The 6,253-nt window shown below is 37.8% G+C and overlaps 1 pseudogene; it reads right to left on the bottom strand.

Annotated features, from left to right (window-relative positions):
* Nucleotides 1–272: 272 nt before the first annotated feature.
* On the bottom strand, nt 273–6,004 carry LOC122989382 (annotated as a pseudogene).
* Nucleotides 6,005–6,253: the final 249 nt, after the last annotated feature.

The following is a 6,253-nucleotide window of genomic DNA, read 5'->3' as shown; positions in this document are numbered from 1 at the left end:
CAGGCACTTATGCATTGGCTTCACTTTTCAGAGTTATCCACTTGCATGAGTATAAATTGTGATCTAAACAGGTTGAGGTCAAGCTTACTGGCTGCCAACTGATGACAGAACTGGAGACAAGATGTGCTTTTGCTTGTGTGTATTTACCTAAACACTACCAGCCATTTAGGATGTCTGAGTAACCCAATCATTAGACTGTAATGCTGCTTTGTTTTCACTTCATTACTCAAATATTGACACACTGTTTTTTGTTTGTTTGTTTATTTGCACAATTTGTCTTTGTATTTGTCAGATAAAGAAAAGATAACAGATTAAAACAAAAAGAAATATTTATATTATTTCAAGAGATGTGCAGGCAGAGCCAATAAAACTCTCTTAGAAGAGAATCAAATCTTATCAGGAGCAAAATAAATCAATCAAATCAACATTCATGCGCTCATCTGTGTAAACCAGAATCAACAATATTGTTAAAAAAGAAAGGTACTAAAAGTTAACAATGAGGGAAAATATGTGGGGACAAGTTTACAAAATTACTGAGAAATAAATTCAAGATTGTATGACTTCTATTAGAAAATGTAAATTGGATATTAGATAGTTTCTCTTCCTGCAATAAAATGTTGTTTTAAATCAAAATTCTATCTAAAACAGCACTGTCCTTTGAACAATGGTCAGTGTAAAGAAAAGTAAAAGATTTCAAACATCTAAAAAGTTCCACAAGTTTTCCACATCTGAATTTATACAGATTGATGAGTAAGTACAGATTTTTTCAAGACATGAATATCTACATTTTTCTGCATTTAGACATGGATGTTACTCAGTTGAAGTGCAGTAAATGTTTCCTCTTTATTATCGGCTCTTAGTCTTCCAGGTTAGCCAGAAACTCTTCTATTTCTGCATACATTTGGTTTCTGTTTCTTTCTCTAATCTTCTTCAGAGTTCTGATGCTGTTCTCATGATGGGGAAATAGTTGTGGTATCACTGCTGCCATCATGTGATATTCTGTTGACTTGTGGCTCTCCTTTCGAATGAAGTGTAAATATTTGACATAGCGGTTGTAAAGCACTTGTCTGTCTGCAGGGTCCAGATCACTTTCTAGCAGTTCCTGGTAAATCTGCTCAGCTTCAGCCTGGTCATAATTTGATTTTGCGTATTTTTGTAAGAGTTTTTTTTCTTTCATGTGAAGAATGAGGGTAAAGAGAGATAACTTCCCCATAGAGATTGATTGCTCTGTCTACCATACTTTTCTGCAGGTGATTGTCCTGTGAAAAAATAATTTTTTTGTAGCAGATTGCAGCACACCTCTTCAGATAACGTTCACCTGGATGTCTTTCCAGAGCCTCCTCTGCCAAATTAATAGCCTCATCCATAGATACATACATTTTGTACAGCCTTTGTAATGGTTTTATGCCGCTGTAGCTGCTTACAGGATTTCTCATCACCCTTTTGGCCAACTCACGTGCTTCGTCTTCAATTTTTCTTCCTTTCTTTGCACATGCCTCAAGGTATAGAGCAGCAAGGTACAAGTTCTCTGGATCATGTTCTTTGGCAATTTTCATCTTCTCAAAGATGTCTTCCTCCAGTGGTTTGTTGTGGTGCTTAGAAGCATTAACTAATGCTATGACACGGCTGGTGTGCCACTCCACCACATCTGGCTTCAATCTGATGGCTCTCTGGAAGTAATCTGCTGCCAGCAGCTTTTTGTCTTTGCCAAAGTTCATCAGGGTCCAGGCTTTTTCAGCATAGATCTCTGGATGGAGCTCGTCCTGGGATGGAGATGGGTATTCTTTCAGCAGGGCATCGACCTTTGACAGGTAAGTCTGGCTCTCTTCTTCCTCTCCCAGGTGGTGGTGCAGCCAAGCCAGGTCCCCATAGTTCACCACCAACCAGGGACCATCATCTGAGTCAGTATTTCTCATCTGGCGGAAGGCCTCTGTGGCCCTGCTGAAGAAACACCGGGCATCTTCAGTGAAGCCTAGCTGGTAGCGAATGTACCCCTGCAGGTTGTAAATGTGACCCAGCCAGCTGTTTTCCTCATCGCTGCCGATGTCCTCCAGCTTGTCCCTGAGAAGGAACAGTTTGTATTCACTGCGGTGGATGTCCCAGGTGAAGTGGCACTGCAGGGCCTTCAGTTTAGCCTCCAGTGTTGACTGACTCTGAGCAGCACTGAAAGAGAAGAAAAATCACTAATATCACAACACATATGCAGTATGGTAATATGCTGAGTGGGTAAGGAGAGTGGGAGAGAGGAAAGAAACAAGTAGAACACTATTTTAACAATAATAATAAGAATTTTATATTATTTATATTTGAGGAACAAAACTAATCTACACTGATTTATAATACTAATCACATCTGGACTTACTGAGCCTTTCTGCATTTCCTCACAGCTGGGATCAGTCCCCGTTGTCCCTCCTCGGATGTGTTGTACTTCTTCAGGTCAAAATCATCCAGAACCTCCTCTGACATCTGCAGTTTGTAGGCCAGAGCTGCAAGCAAGAAATCAGTGATCAGATTTCTCCTCCACACTGACCTTATTTTCGAAGCATGCCTTTCTTATTTTATCAGTATTAGTGACAGAAGACGTGTTAGTCCCAACTTTTTGTTGTTTTGCTCTGTGTCTGAGTCAGAACTTTTCCTCACAGCATGAATGTGTCTGAATTCAGCAATCAGTAAAATGTTAAGTGGTGAAAACCAACTTATTTAGACTTCTAGAGGATACTTTGTTTTAGTTTTAGTTGGACTTCAAATACAATCACTCCGTGTAATGATCTCTCCTTTCATCCAGCTGCTCCACTTTCCTTATCTACAGTCTTTAGCACATGTTATGTGCATTCATGGCAGAGAAATAGGTGATCTCCAGAAGAAATCTACCTGGGAAAATCAGGCTTCTCCAAACCCAAATCCCCATTACAGTAACCAATAACAGTTATTTTGTAGGACCAGTTGTCAGAATTATATCACTGCCCACCTGGCAAGTGTTCATTCATTTTTTCCACAGTTAGATCCACAGAATTTCAATAATCCAACGACGAAAGCAGCCTTCAGGATGTACTAGTATATCTCAGAGCTGCCAAAGTCGGTTGATCAGTGGAGGAGATATCGCCAGATTTACCATGGGCATTGTTTAGTGTAGTTATGTCTGCAATGTTATATGATCATTTAGTCTGACTTCCTGTGTATCTAACTCATTACTTTTGAACCCCTGAAACTAGGCAATATGTGTTAAAAGGTCCATATCTCCCACACAGTACTTTCTGTGTTGACGTAAACCTTAAAGCTGAGACTTTAATGTAGTATCAATTATTTTATTTTAAATTAAATGTGCTGAAGCACAGAGCCTGAAGAACTAAAATGTTTAACTGTCCAAATACTTACTGTCAGGACTGTTTTTCTTCACAGATCTGCTGACTGGATGTGACGTCATGTTTGTCTCTTCCTGTGACTGACCTTCTGCTCCTGAGCAGATGTTTGACAACTTCGTCACCAAATCATTCCTGCTGATCTCCTTTAAGATGTTCTTGATCAGTTTTACAGCTCCAGCTAATTCATATTTCTGCACCATCAGATCCACCACGTCCCACCTCTCTGCCTCCGACAGCTTACTCTCTTTGATGGGTGGGATGTCGTCCACCTTTTCATACTTCAGGTACCACTTGAACTCCTTAAATTCATCATCTCTTAAATCTTTCAGAATGTTGAGGAGGTCACTCTCCGTCATCTTGGCTCTCTGGTAAAATCAGAGAAGACTGATTAGAGAGTTGTGTTTCTTTTTGTCTGCCAGAGGAAACTCATTCTGTGTTTCAACCAGTCAACCAGTGAAAATAAAGTATTCAGGTCCTTTTACCAATGTCAAAGCAACAGTGTAAAATACTCCCTTACAAGGAATAATCTTGTATACAAAACCTTAAAATATTATCAGCAAAACATACTTAAAGTCTCAAAAGTCAAAGTACTCATTATGTCAATTATATATTATGGCTGATACATAAACGTGTAGCTGATCGTATGGAGATAGTTTGGACTACTTTGTAAATTATTTTCATCTATATAAATCTATTTTTTAAATGATGGTATAATCAAATTTGTAGTTAAAATCTTAATCTGCAAAGTCAGTAGTTACTCCAGCTGTCAGATACAATAAGTGCAGTAGAGAGAACAATATTCAGCTAAGAAATGTACTGGAGTAAAAGTATAAAGTAGGAGAAAAATGGTGTCTCAAAATTGCCCTCAGGTACAGTAAAGTAACCATAACTACTGAGTAAATTACCTCCAGTTTAATAACTACACATGGTTTTCATTCACATTCAAAGAAAGAAAGAATGAAAGAAAGAAGAGTTTCCTCTCAACTCAAACTCTTAAGCTATTCTTTCCCTGCTCACACAGACAGCCAGGTTTAAATTACTGTCTGTCCAGAATGACGACAAAAAGAAATATCTGCAAACATTTTGAAAGTAGTTTCTCAAACATGAAATTAATGATCATGTCAGATGTGAACATTTTCAAAAACAGAGCTGAACTTACTCCACGTATTCCCGTCTTATTTTAAGTCCGTCATTGTAAAGCGGCTGTCTCATTTTGTGATGATGTCTGAAAAAGATGAAAAAAAAAACATGGTTTAGATGATTGTATCAGAACTGGGCCTTTTGTTTCTAACTGCTAATGATGAACCCACCTTAAGGCCTTCATCCTTTCAGGTCATGTTGTACATTTTCACAAACAACAAATGTTTAAATACCAAATAACAAAACAACTAATCTACACACTCTAAATATTAGGTCTGTGATTCTTTTTGTATCTACATCTGAAAACAGATGTGAGAGCAAAGAGATTTGAACTTCTAAATGTGTAAACACTGTGAATGAATATGACACACATACTGAACATTTATCTCCTGTAAATTCACAATTTGTTTGAAGAGTCTGATGCATGTATGTAGTTTGACTCTATCATTTACAGACATTTTTATGAGTAACAACTTTACCTGTTAAATTAGGATCTGCTTGCTTTCTTTAAGAGCAGTGTGAACTAACCAGCTCCTGGTTCCTGGAGTGAAAATCCCATTTATTTTTCCCATCGACAATGTTACGTCACTCATAGTTTGAGCACTTCTAGGTCTGGATTGGCATGAAACTCTCCTGGTTAAATCATTAGTTCAAAATATGAACAACTGCATCAGAAAATATCTAGTTTACATGTCACTCAGTGCAACAGTGTGATTTATTGACATGTTTTTATATGTTTTGGGACAACATTGTAGTGTACTGCAGTGCTGTAGTATTCTGGTGTCTAATAAACCTTTAAACTCAGATCTGTTACTCAAACTGGCCTTCATGACCTGTATTCCATTGTCTCACCAATACCTGAGACATATATGATAAAAAGTGTTAACTAGTCAGAACATCAACCATAACCAACTGTGATAGTTGCTGAGCCATAACCAGACCTTCATGTATAGTAGTTGTGTACTTGTCTATTGTGTTATCAACAAATATGGTAAAATGTTGTTTACTTAAGAGCATGGACGAAAACTCTACACTGTGGTATTGTTTTGTCCAGCCCCTGTTGTATAGTAATATTTCACAACAGGGTAACAGTAAACCGTTAACCAAGTATCACACCCAGTAGCGAGAGAACAGGAAGTTCTGTTAAAACATCTTTTAAACTCTGCCACGTTGACACAGATCTGCTTCTTGACTCAAACATGAAGCACAAAATAGAATTTGTATTAATTCACGAGTCAAACGAAAGATTTACATTCTCTCAGTATCGTGGAAAATTGTGAAAACGTACTTTGAATCAAACACAAAAATGCCTCCAACAGACGTCTCCTCTCTACAGTCCACAGGGAGACCGCTGAGACAGATACTTTAACAATAATAGTAATGAGGTTTTAATACTCACTCTGCCTTACATGTCCTGTTTTCCTCCTTTTACTCTGTCGACTTTCCGCTGACGAGTCTGAAATAACTTATAGCATACTTTCAGTCTCACTTTCAGTGTCTCCTCTACGGTGGCCCTGAAGTGCAAATCACAACAACAAATAAAAAAACACAACAATAAATAACAAAACACAACAACAAATAACAAAACACAACAACAAAAGAGAAAACACAGCGACAAATAACAAAATACAACAACAAATAACAAAACACAACAACAAAAGAGAAAACACAACATTAACTTCTAACGGAAAAGGTGGGTGGAATAAGGTAATTTGGGGTAGAATTACCAGGAGACCATCAAAAAAGCTGGT

The sequence above is a fragment of the Thunnus albacares genome, chromosome 9 (genome assembly GCF_914725855.1).
Source record: "Thunnus albacares chromosome 9, fThuAlb1.1, whole genome shotgun sequence".
Lineage (NCBI taxonomy): Eukaryota > Metazoa > Chordata > Actinopteri > Scombriformes > Scombridae > Thunnus > Thunnus albacares.
The sequence above is the reverse complement of the archived record's forward strand: the minus strand, read 5'-3'. Positions and strand labels throughout refer to the sequence as shown.